General features: G+C 45.0%; 1 long non-coding RNA gene across 1 annotated transcript; it reads left to right on the forward strand.

Moving 5' to 3' along the window:
- The first annotated feature begins 1,283 nt into the window (after positions 1–1,283).
- LOC138581954 (uncharacterized) lies at positions 1,284–10,686 on the forward strand. Its single transcript, XR_011304902.1, has 3 exons — positions 1,284–1,340; positions 1,446–1,509; positions 10,293–10,686. It is a non-coding gene; the product is annotated as an uncharacterized lncRNA (long non-coding RNA).
- The last annotated feature ends 791 nt before the right edge of the window (positions 10,687–11,477 follow it).

Below are 11,477 nucleotides of genomic sequence, written 5' to 3' on the forward strand. Positions count from 1 at the left end.
CCCCGCAATACACGTGCCCCGCTCGCACAGGCCCAATTGCTGTATGTTGCCACTTTTGTGATGCGCTGGGACTCTACCGCCTGTCTTCGTGTGGCGGACGTGTTTCAGCTTGTGCGTGTCTTTGGCTGTGCGTGGCTTTGCCCTATTCGATTCCATGAATACGTGTGGTTTGAGTGCGTGTGGGCGTTCCGTCTGCTTCCCTGCAGTACATCCCCAGTTACGCCCTTATTTTCGCGTGTTGTTCCCCATTCCGCGCGTTACGTCCCGTGTCCCGCCCACTTTCTGGTGTATGCGCCGAGGTTGTGCGCTTTCACTGTGCGCGTCGCGCACACCTTTCGGGATGTTGCAGTGACTTGTGCGCCATGCACGGGTTTGGCGCACATCCCGAGGTAAACACGCGCAGGGACTTCCATGAATCGCACGCGTGCGCGTGCGCCTGTTTTTTTGCGCTTGCGCCTGCTTGCGCCTGCTTGCGCCTGCTTGCGCGAAGATTTTCGGCGCACGTTTGTTCCATGAATCGGCCCCTAAATGTTTTCCCCATTTGGCATTAATGCAATGTGAATATATATTGTATGGTACTTTGTATTGAAGTGCTGTAATTATAAGATTCCCGCTCCTTAAAATCCCCCCCAAAAAAGGGGGTACAATGGAATATAGAGTTATTCAACGAATGCATAAGAACCATTATTGTATTAATAAGGGTGAATATACCTATGTTTTCTTCAACATTTTTGAAGTATCCCATGATGCATACATCCTTTGATTTTTGTGTATAATTTAGATCTGAACCTATACCATTGTGTAATGACATTTCTAGAGCTTATTACCATACGTGTTCGAAAAGTATCCTTATAAACGCTATAGCTATACACTTTGATTAAGAGACACATATTTGTGTAGAGAATCGAGCACTGCAGGGAAACCCCTTTTTAACATCTTTTTGTATCTTAAGGATGCTAATGATTATTAAGTCATGATGCGTAATTACCACGGCCATTTGATTGCATGGCACAGTGCTATGTTAGTGTTGTAACAAGTCACTTTCATATATTTGTAGGTAGGCATAATTAATCGAGACAACGTGGGTTTAGGAGTTCACGCATAACAGGATGGGACCTAGGAATCACACCTAGGAATTACACCATGTTGTTCAGTACGTCCCGGCCCCCACTCTCTGAGCGGAGCTGGGACACGAGATGGCTGAGTCATGAAACACCCACAGGTGGGTCTGACTCAGGGGTCTCCAGCTGCAACCATGGTGTAACACATAAAATCAGCTGTGGGAGAGACGTGTGCGCGCTCTTCACAGCACGGAGGAACTCGAGAGAGAGAGAAGGAAGGTAAGCTGGAGGCTCTGCAACGCGAGGGGCTCAGTATCTTTAGATACACTCAAAGGATATTGTAATTGTCACATCTGTAACGCCACATTTGTATATTCCTAAAAGGTGAAAGACAAAATCCTTATTACCTCCATTGCACAGCGTGTGCGACAGGCACGCCAACTTTGAAGTAAGTGTTACATTTTGTGTATCTGGAATTTAGGTTAAAGGAAGTTTGGTGCAATGATTTCTAATTAGAGGCATATTATACTTTAGGAACCTTTGATTTGAACTCCGTATAGTTCTATGGACTCCACATGAGTGGCATACAGAATTAAGGTATTTAAATATATACATACTTTGAGCACCAACGATTGTAAGCATAATAAGCTTAGTTATATCCACTGGTAATGTTGATTTATTTCTTGTTTCTTTTTCTTCCATTTTTAATTATTTGCGCATCGACAATTTGGATTGTGGTATGTAAAATGAAAATTACATTTGCATAATGGAAATTCATATGTTTGATTTAACATTTTGATGTTCAAATATACATATTATGGCAATATATCTGTTGACTGTAAATAGAGAGCACAGCCCTGACGAAGGAGATAATGTTCTCCAAAATGCAGTGGCAATGATTAACTCTCTCATTACTATATCAACCGGTTTGTTTGCTACCTTCCAGGCAATAATAAACTTAAGAAGCAGTTGGATCATATATCAGCTTCAAATTCAAGATATAACTACTTTCATGCTAAGAAAGCACAGAACTTGGATTTACTTTTATTTTTTCATTTTGCTTAAGCATATAAAAACATTTTTTTCACTAACTATAAGTAACCTCTATACAGGTACGTGAGAGAGAGCGACCGTCTAGTAGGGTGTGTCACACTCTGCTTTTTTCACATAGATTTATTACGAGCCCAGGTGTCTCTGGGCGTTTTTGTGGTCTGCACCTCAAAAATAAAAAAAACTATAATTTTTCAAAGGTTTTAGAGATTTTATGAGTGATTTCTTGGAAAATAGGTGGTGCCCACCTTTTTGGCTTTTTCTTTATCGATGAAGAATAGGTTCACACTATTCGAGGAGGGCGTCCACTTGAGGGCAGATTCCATGAGTTGGGAATAGTTCACTAGTTCACACTAGCAGTGGAAAGGAGAGGAGCCCGCAGGGGCAACCTATGCATAAAAATGGATGAAGGTGCTAGAGGCACCCGGTTAGGGTTGTAATTACTCACCAACCCCTGGCTCACTCCGGACCAAACTTCGGCAGTCGAGTCCACTTCGGTTGTAGGTTCAAGTGCGGAAATTTGGCGGCTCTGCGGCTTTCAGCGGCAAATATACAGTGATGATTCCCAAATGGGACAGTGGCGGTTTCTCCGCTCCTGGTGGATGGATCAAATCAGTTTCACTGCAGCAGGCTTCAGGAGCAAGAGGGGCACAAAAGCAGCACACCTGCAAAGTTCGTCACCATGGCTGGGCGACATGGTAACCGCATATACTCCGGTTCGGGCTCACTCACTTTACCCCAGACCTTTTTTTTCACTAACTATAAGTAACCTCTATAGAGGTACGTGAGAGAGAGCGACCGTCTAGAAGGGTGCGTCACACTCTGCTTTTTTCACATAAACCTATTCTTCATCGCCTCACCCACCTTCCTGAGCTGCTACAGACCCTTGAAGGGACCCCGTTTTGCCCATTTGCATTACTGCGTGCGTCAGCATTGCAAGTACATTTGAGCATTAGGGTCCACTCTTCTTAGGGATTAGACTGCCTCTCAGTTAGGGTTGTGTTGGATGCAGAAGAGACTAAAGACTATTTGCACTGCCCGTTTCCTTCTCCTTTTAGGTACGGACCCATTTTGCGCATTAACCCTTTAGACCCCATTGGTCTTGTATATATGTATTTAGATAGGATTGTGTTGGCTTAAAAGTATTACTGTGATTTGATTTGTGTGTTGAACCTCAAAGGCCTTGAAATAAATGTATCTGTATTTTCTTTTTATACATATATATGTACATACCTGACTGGGAGTGATTTGTAAGTGTCCTTTACTCTGTGTGCTCATTGAGGTCTTTCAGTCACTGTCTCCCCTCCTGAGACCTAGTCATGACCAACGCCAAGCTACCTTGTTTGGTCTGGCTTGTCCAGAAGGTTACCATGTTCCAAGAAACTAGGCTGGCCCTCTGAACCTCTGCCCACCAGGTCAGAGTTCAGAAATCTGTCTTAATATATTGTTCAGAGGCTTTTCTCTCCCAGAAATGAGGATGCCCCACCCTTCGCAGTGTAACGTAGCTTGCATAAGGGACACCATCTTATGGTTGGCAAAAGATTCTGTTTGTATTGCGTGGGGAAAACTGGACCGTGTTGTCTTTGGCGCAGAGAACGCTACCTGTCCTATAGGGACCAAGAGTGGCATCAAGTTCTAACAGGATCTCTTATTTCTAGTTTTGCTTGGTAGAACCTTAGCACTTTCATCTAGTCGTTCCAGGAATAGGTGTTGTTTACTCAGAATGTCTTCATGCTCACGCATCTCATTATACGTGTTACTACAGTGCTTCACTAATTCCTTAAGAGGGAAGTCAAGGGCATGCATAGGAGTTTTAGGAGGTGGCAGTGGGGTGGGCATGCTTGAGTTTGTGCTGCATTTGCTGATTAAAAAGTCAGGACTGTCGAATAAACTTTTGTTTAGACATGCAGGCTTATTCATTCTGTGTGCATGTGTAGAGGTATTTATTTCCTCAGTAATACCGCCAGCAGTTGCGATTATCCACAACCTCTTGTAGTTCATGTGCCTCCTTCAGTAGGCTGTGCCACAAGTCCAACAAAGTGGGGATTTGAGGAGTGACGCAGCGGTCATGGATTGCTGTAGAGAGCCCACAATGAGCCCACGGACAAGGAGCAGAGTTCCTAAAAGAGAAAATAAACGTCTACCACCCGGCCAGACCACTCAGATCAAGCAACAACATCTGCCAAGAACCAAAACTAGACAACAAAAGAAAATTTGGAGGATCATCTTTCTCTCACCTGGCACCAATAACCTGGAATGAGCTACCAAAAACATTGAAACACAAGAAAACTACTCAAAACTTGACTCTATGCACCAAAACCAGAAGGAAACGACTAGGAAGCATATGCGCAGCGGGAAACAAGAATCCCAGAAAGGGAACCCATCATCCCTAACTTAATCTTTCGTAACCGGAGGGCGGGGGAAGGGCGCATTGTCCACATAGCGCTAGTCCACAGAGGAAACATAGGTAGTTTAGGATCCCATGGATGTCTGTGATTTCATCTAATCCACTTCACTTAAAAGGAGAAATCTTTGAAATGCGTTTTCTTCAAATTCTTTTTTTATTTGCAGAGGGAGACCCCCCGCCCCTCCCACTTCCCCCTACCTTATCCAATCCCCTTACCCCACTCCCATTGCTTTAAAATTTACCCACTTACCTAACCAATTCAAAGAAAAATAAAACGAAGATTTCTGAGTAGGTGAAATTGAATTCAGTGAAATCTACGGTATCGAAACCCCACGCGAGAATGGCCAGGAAGGGACCAGAATCCTCGAACCAAAACATCACCAACCCCAGGCTGGGGGAACACGCCTGCTTCAGCCAGGTAAACAACCCACTAAAGTAATACAGAGGAACCCAGATCATACAGGCCAACCCAGCGGACAAACTACAATACCAAACACACAAGACAATCATAGATGTGGAGCAAAGAGACGCAAAGACAAGGAGGTAAGAAAAACCTGCTCACCCAACTCTAAAACTTCACCTTTCCCCATACACTTCTCATACAGAAACCCTCACAACCAATTCTCTGCACAGCAATCTGCACGTACTTCACCACACTGCATCAACAGACAAACACCACATATCCCGGATCAACAGTGCATGGGAACTCGCACCGACCAGAGAACCGCACTAAAGCTCAGCGGACAGTGCAAACCGAACTGAAGCTGCCAACAGGACATCACATCTCTCACCCTCCTATTCCCACTACACCCTACTAGCCCCCTCACCCCTCCTTTTCAGATCCGCCAGAGTGCCTGGGAACCACTCTGGTGGTGACGGTGCGCGGTACAAATACCTTTAACCTTAACATTACAAATCTTTAAACATTCCACAAATTATCTAAATTATCAAGTGCCAGCTTATTGGCTCTTGATCTGGATTGGACATCTACTGTCCTCCTCTTTTCTCTGATTAGTCCCTTTTAGCTATTAGGCATCTTCCCTTGAGAGTTAGGACCCCACCCCTTTGAAATTGCATTATGACCATTTCAGTTATGACCTTAAAAACTATAACATGGCATAAAAAAGTAATTTACAGATAAGCATCATAATATATATATGTCCGAAATGGTCTTACTATGCCGGACATAATGAAATGTGTCTCATTTCGGCACAAGATTGCATGGTTGAATGCAAGATCTCTGTGATTTATTAAAAAATTATGAGTTATCAACACTATCATCTATCACAGCTATCATCTCCCCGAATCTCTGCTTTGTGGCATTTTCTGGGAAGCTATCATCCCATTTCAGCTTATAACTTTAGCTCTCAAGGTTGCATTTTTATGAGAGTTGAATCATGGTCTTTTCAAAACTATTTGAATGATTTATGTGCTCCTTATGGTTCCCAAGATAATGGCCACGTATGCTCCTCCATACACTCCTATGTAAACATTATTGACATGCATATTTTTCCCTTCAGTTAACTGGCCTATTTTTGTTCCCAAGATCTGTGTGTACGCCTGGCCTCTGGCCTTTGTTGAACCAAGCCTGCCATAAAACCAGTTAACATTTCCTTCTCCTCGGGTTAATGCCCATCTGTTTTTTATCTTTGAGAACAGAAAGGATAGCCCTGCCTCCTGTCATCGTGTGGTGGTCTCCTATTATAACTCATCTGTCAGTCACCCCAGGGAGGGACCACGAATTTGCTTGAATATTGGGGAATTATTCAGAGTTCACTTCTATTAGCTAGGTCATTAGTCCAAGATGTCGTAAAGTGGTCTGGTGAATATGTTATATAGTGTGGGGCATAAGCATGAGCCTTGAGGTACCCTGCAGGGGATGGAGGTTGGCACAGCACTCACATTCTCTGATAACACTCATGACTCTGCCTTCTAGATAAGGTGGCAATCCAGGTTGTAGCTTCCAGAGAGAAGTTGGTCAAGGTATGAGGTGGTGACATATGATTTTGTGATCCACCAGGTCAAAAGCGAGGCAGGCTTACCCATGTCCCTGATCTCGTCCAACTGTTTTTTTTAAGTCCAGCAGCGTGGATTCAGTACCATGGTCAGGGCAGAATCCAGATTGGTGCATGCCCAGTATGGCTGGATTCTAGGAAGTTCTGAACTTGCAGGTAGGCAGCTAAGTTTAGGATCTTCAATATGAGCGGGCTGTTGTGATGGGCCTGTAGTTATTTGGAACTGTAGGATCTAGGAAGGTTTATTTTTAAAAGGGGAAGTACCCAAGCTTCCTTGAGGCTGGAGGGGACTACTCCTGCAGTGAAGTAGGCATTTATGAACGTGGTGATGAATGGTGCAAGGACCTTGATGATAGTGGCAGGACAGACATCCCCTTTGCACCTACAGCGTTTTAAGCTTTTAAGAATAGTTAATACTTCTGAATCAGTGACCTCCTTGAAGCGGAACCGAGCGACATCAAGAAGAGACAAACCCACAATGGCATCTAGGCAGCCCATGTTAGGGTCACAGCAAATTGGCTCAATTGTAACTTTATTGGATGAGGAGTTACAGAGTGTGGGAGAGACAACAGAGTCCATACAGTAGAATGCAGCCTGTGTGGGTTGCCCTATTTACACCCATTATGTAATGTGAGTAAAGAACAGAAAATAAAAGTATAGTGAATTGTTGATTCATATTTTACAGATTGCAGCACCTTTGTGATGTGCCGTGAAAAAAGTAAATACAGGAACCTGTCACTCCTCTCCTGAGATATGCAACTATTGGTGCTGCTCATTCATCACTTCATACAAGTGATCTATACCAGGGGTTTAGGCAGGAAAAAGCTGGCTTTTCATGGTTGGGAGGATGTCCATGAATGACCCATATATTGCTAAAATTAATTTATATGAGAATGCTGTGCCGGTGTATCCGTCCTTGATGGGTCCGCAAAGTGCTTAATGTCTGAGGAAACTCATTCATGCACTTTTATTTCTAATCTAACTGCAGAGATAGCACTCAAATCCGAGTGTACCACACAGACCAAAAGTCAGCACCCAGGAGAGACAATGACAACTACCCAAAAACCAAAGCTACGCCTTCTTGCTTGTACACAATTGCAAACCGTTATTGGTTGATATAAGTGGTGAAGCAACTTCAACATCTTAAGCAAACCTGAAGCAAAGAATGCTATGTATACTCACTAATATTGTGAAGCAACAATAGAGTGTGTGCAAGGTCAGAGTAGTGCCCGGCAGGGTGACTTGTGTGAGTGGAGAAAGACAACAGAATAAATCACATGGTTGTTGAAGGTTCGTAAATGCTGGACAGAATTATTCACTACATTCTCCCTACCCAGCCACAACCTCGCCCACACACCCTTGGGGCTGGGACTGAAGAGTTTGTCTGTAACCCAGCAGTTGTCAGACATGAGAGAAGTGCTGTGGTGCATTCTGCTTCCCCACAGATGCTCTCTATCAAACCCACCTTAGTTTCACTGTTACAACCAGATACCGATTCAGAAGATAGCCCATATGTCCGTCAGTGTGCAGCCAGCCAAGAAGGGAGAGTACTATATCATTAGAGGATCCGCCTGCCAAACCTTCTCACAAGTTGTTTCCCAGAGGTCAAGAACTTATCCAAGGGAGAGCCTGGGTAACCAGTCGAGATGACAAGATACGTTGAAGAAGCACTGCACCAGCTCCAGATGCTGCTGTTTTATAGTACCCAATATCAAACTCTTACATCAGAGGCAAAGGCCTTCTGGGTTGGCCCAGAGTGAGAGCTGGTTTAGGACACACTGCAGTGAACGGTGGGCAAAAGTGAAGGAAACCTCCATAATATAAGAGGAGGTGCGAATGTAAGTCCGTAAACAGATTTTTTTTGTTTAGTTTGGAGGCTATGCTTTTTTGTTGTTTGGACCCGCACATGTTGCAAATGCACAGGCCAGTATGTTGACTGTGCATTTCTTTTATCTTGGAGACTGAGAATAATAGAGAAAAAAGGAGGATATTCCCTGCATCATGAGAGGAGGCAAATGTTAAAAGGATCTGGAACTGTTAGTAGTAGCAGATAGCTGTATATTTATACATTTGAATCTGGTGAAATCGGAGAAGGTAGAAGAGAGAGATAAGAAGAACTTTAAGGAAAGAGTGTTGTTGTCATATATGTCTTTACTGTTAGAGTCATCCCTTTAAACGTATTTGAGCCCCCAGATTGCCTGTTCAACTTACAGATATTACATGGAGAATGGCAAGGTTTTTCAAGTGTCTGGTGTATTCTCTGCGAGGAGCACACTGTTTTAGGTTACATAATAACAAATATCTGAAAGGGTTAACAACCTACCCATTGTGTTTGCGTTTTCTCATACTGCACATATATATTTTTCTGTTTTAAATTGCATTATTTGTAGCAGGAGGTTTCTGGGGTTTGCGCTCGACACCCCAGGCGAAGGCACCTTTTATGATCACTATTATAGCGGGTCGCCCCTCCTCCCACAACGAGGAGGGGTAAGTGCGTGCTCCCCCTATGGCACGGCAGGAAACGGCCTGGCCTGGGGAGGCAGTTAAATAGCCTGGGCTGAGAGGGCCAGGGCTCTCTTCCAGCCCAGACAGCAGCAGCAATGGAAAGGTCTAGGAGACGGGTCGATACAAATATGGAACGCTTATGAAGCAGGAAGGGGCTGTCTTTTTCCAGGCACCTGATGTGCGATAGAGACCCGGCAAACTTTGCTAAAGATGGGGTTCATCTGTCCGATGCCGGTACGAATACCTTCAACTTATTGCTGTGGGGAGTGACATCAAAGGCAGGATGTACATAGTGTGATGGTTGGTATGAGAGATGTAACTGAGGTTTGTGGGGACATTGTGGGTTGTAGGGGGGCACCCCCAAAGTGTGTCAGAGTTTCAAGGGTGGTCCTAGAGAAGGAGACACGCTGCTGTCTTTCCGCGAGTTATAACCACTGGCTGCATCAGCCAGGATTGGGGAGACGGGCACTGATACCACTAGGGACGGTTGGGACTCCTCAACAACTGATACATTGGCCTTGTTCGCGCCATTTATTAAATGTGAGTGACTGAATGGGCAGTCAGATACCAGGGTGGGCCGTTCTATCAAGAGCGGAAATGGAAGTGAGAAAGGCTCACTGGTTTGGAAATTGGACTATGTAATATGGAATTGGCAGAGCCACCCGGGTAAGGATGTTGTTTTTGGGCCAGGCATACTTATGGCCTGAGCAGGGCTGGGACCCCACCATAGGATGACTCTAAGAAAGCGACCATGTGTTTTCCAACAACATGTAATATGTTTTTCAAAAGTTCAGAAAATGTCTCCGTCTCATCTCATTTTGTGTGGACAAAGTATATGGGATATGATGTATTACTGGGTAGGGAGCCATAATACAGGTGACCCCCACTAAGCAGATGCACCAGCCCATGCAGGGGGCGCTAGAGAGGCAGCTGGCTGCCCCTCTGGCCACCCCTGCGTGGTCTCGCCTCCCCCCCCTATGGTCCGGCTATAAACGGCCTGGCCTGGGAGGCACTTAAATAGCCTGCGCTGAGAGGGCTAGGTCTCTCTTCCAGCCCAGGCAGCAGCAGCCACCCTCCCACCCAGGCTGTAGTTCCAGAAATGGGGGTAAAAGACTAAGTTTAGCCACGATTAAAGACAATGCCATTTTGTTCTTCAAATTTGTGCAGATTTTGATGATGTTTGACGGTTGTTAACAAGGTCTAATTTCTCATAGATGATTGTAGCAAAGTTTCTAATTCTTTTTTCTGTTACAGTCAGAGTTACAAGGGCGGTCCTAGAGAAGGAGGCACTCTGCAGTCTTTCCGCAAGCTATAACCACTAGCTGCAACAGCCAGGATGGGGGAGAAGGGCACTCATACCACTAGGGACGGTTGGGACTCCTCAACTGATGCAGTGGCCTTGTTTGCACCATTGACAATATGGAAGTGACTGAACTGGCAGTCGGATACCAGGGCGGGCCGTAATCGCAACAGCGGAAATGGAAGTGAGAAAAGCTCACCGGTTTGGAAATTGGACTATGTAATACGAGACTGGCAGAGTCACCTGGGAAAAGATGATGTTTTTGGGCCAGGCATACTTATGGCCTGAGCAGGGCTGGAATCGCCCGATAGGATGACTCTAAAAAAGCGACCATGTGTTTCCAATAAAATGTAATATGTTTTTTTAAAGTTCAGAAAAAGGTTTCTGTCTCATCTCGTTATGTGTGGACAAGGTATATGGGATATGATGTATTACTGGGTAGGGGGTCATAGTAGGGGTTAGCCCCACTATGGGTCCACGCAGCATTCACATGCCAAAGGCAATTCCTGAACGGTCGGGGAAGTGGGGTGTTGTGTGGCCTATCTCAATTACCTTGCTGGTTGTGCCAGCAATCACAGAACCTTGAGAGCTGCACACTTCACACTTGAGGCACCTTACAGCTCAGCTCACTGCTGGGACATTTACACCCACATTAAACCAAGGCTTCACGTTGGAGGCACCACCGAACTACACTAGGGGGCATCGCATGATGTTCAGGACTCACTAACACCACCCACTGGCGAAAGGCAGAGGCTTCACCTCAGAGGACTACATTGGTGCTCGTTTATTGTTATTGTTGCAGTTGGTCTTGGTTATTACCATGAACCATCTCTCATTAGTCCAGCTTGGATTGTGGAGGTCTATAGGTGGGTGCACCCGTAGATGAGACTCTTTCACTTACAGTAATGTTAGAGGCAGTGATCATACATACTGTGTTATGGCCCTCAGGTCGGTAATGTCTTAGCCACAGAAATCAATGGGGGGGCCTATAGTGATCTTCCCTATCTGGACTGTTAGTCACCAGGACTGGGTTTACCATATCACCACACACCGGCCGTATACCACATGATAGGGAGGCAAAACATCTAGCTACCTCTGTGGCTGCAGCTATGACAATTGCCTTGCAAGACACCATTGCA

Source organism: Ambystoma mexicanum, chromosome 3q, assembly GCF_040938575.1.
Source record: "Ambystoma mexicanum isolate Mex_15411 chromosome 3q, UKY_AmexF1_1, whole genome shotgun sequence".
NCBI lineage: Eukaryota > Metazoa > Chordata > Amphibia > Caudata > Ambystomatidae > Ambystoma > Ambystoma mexicanum.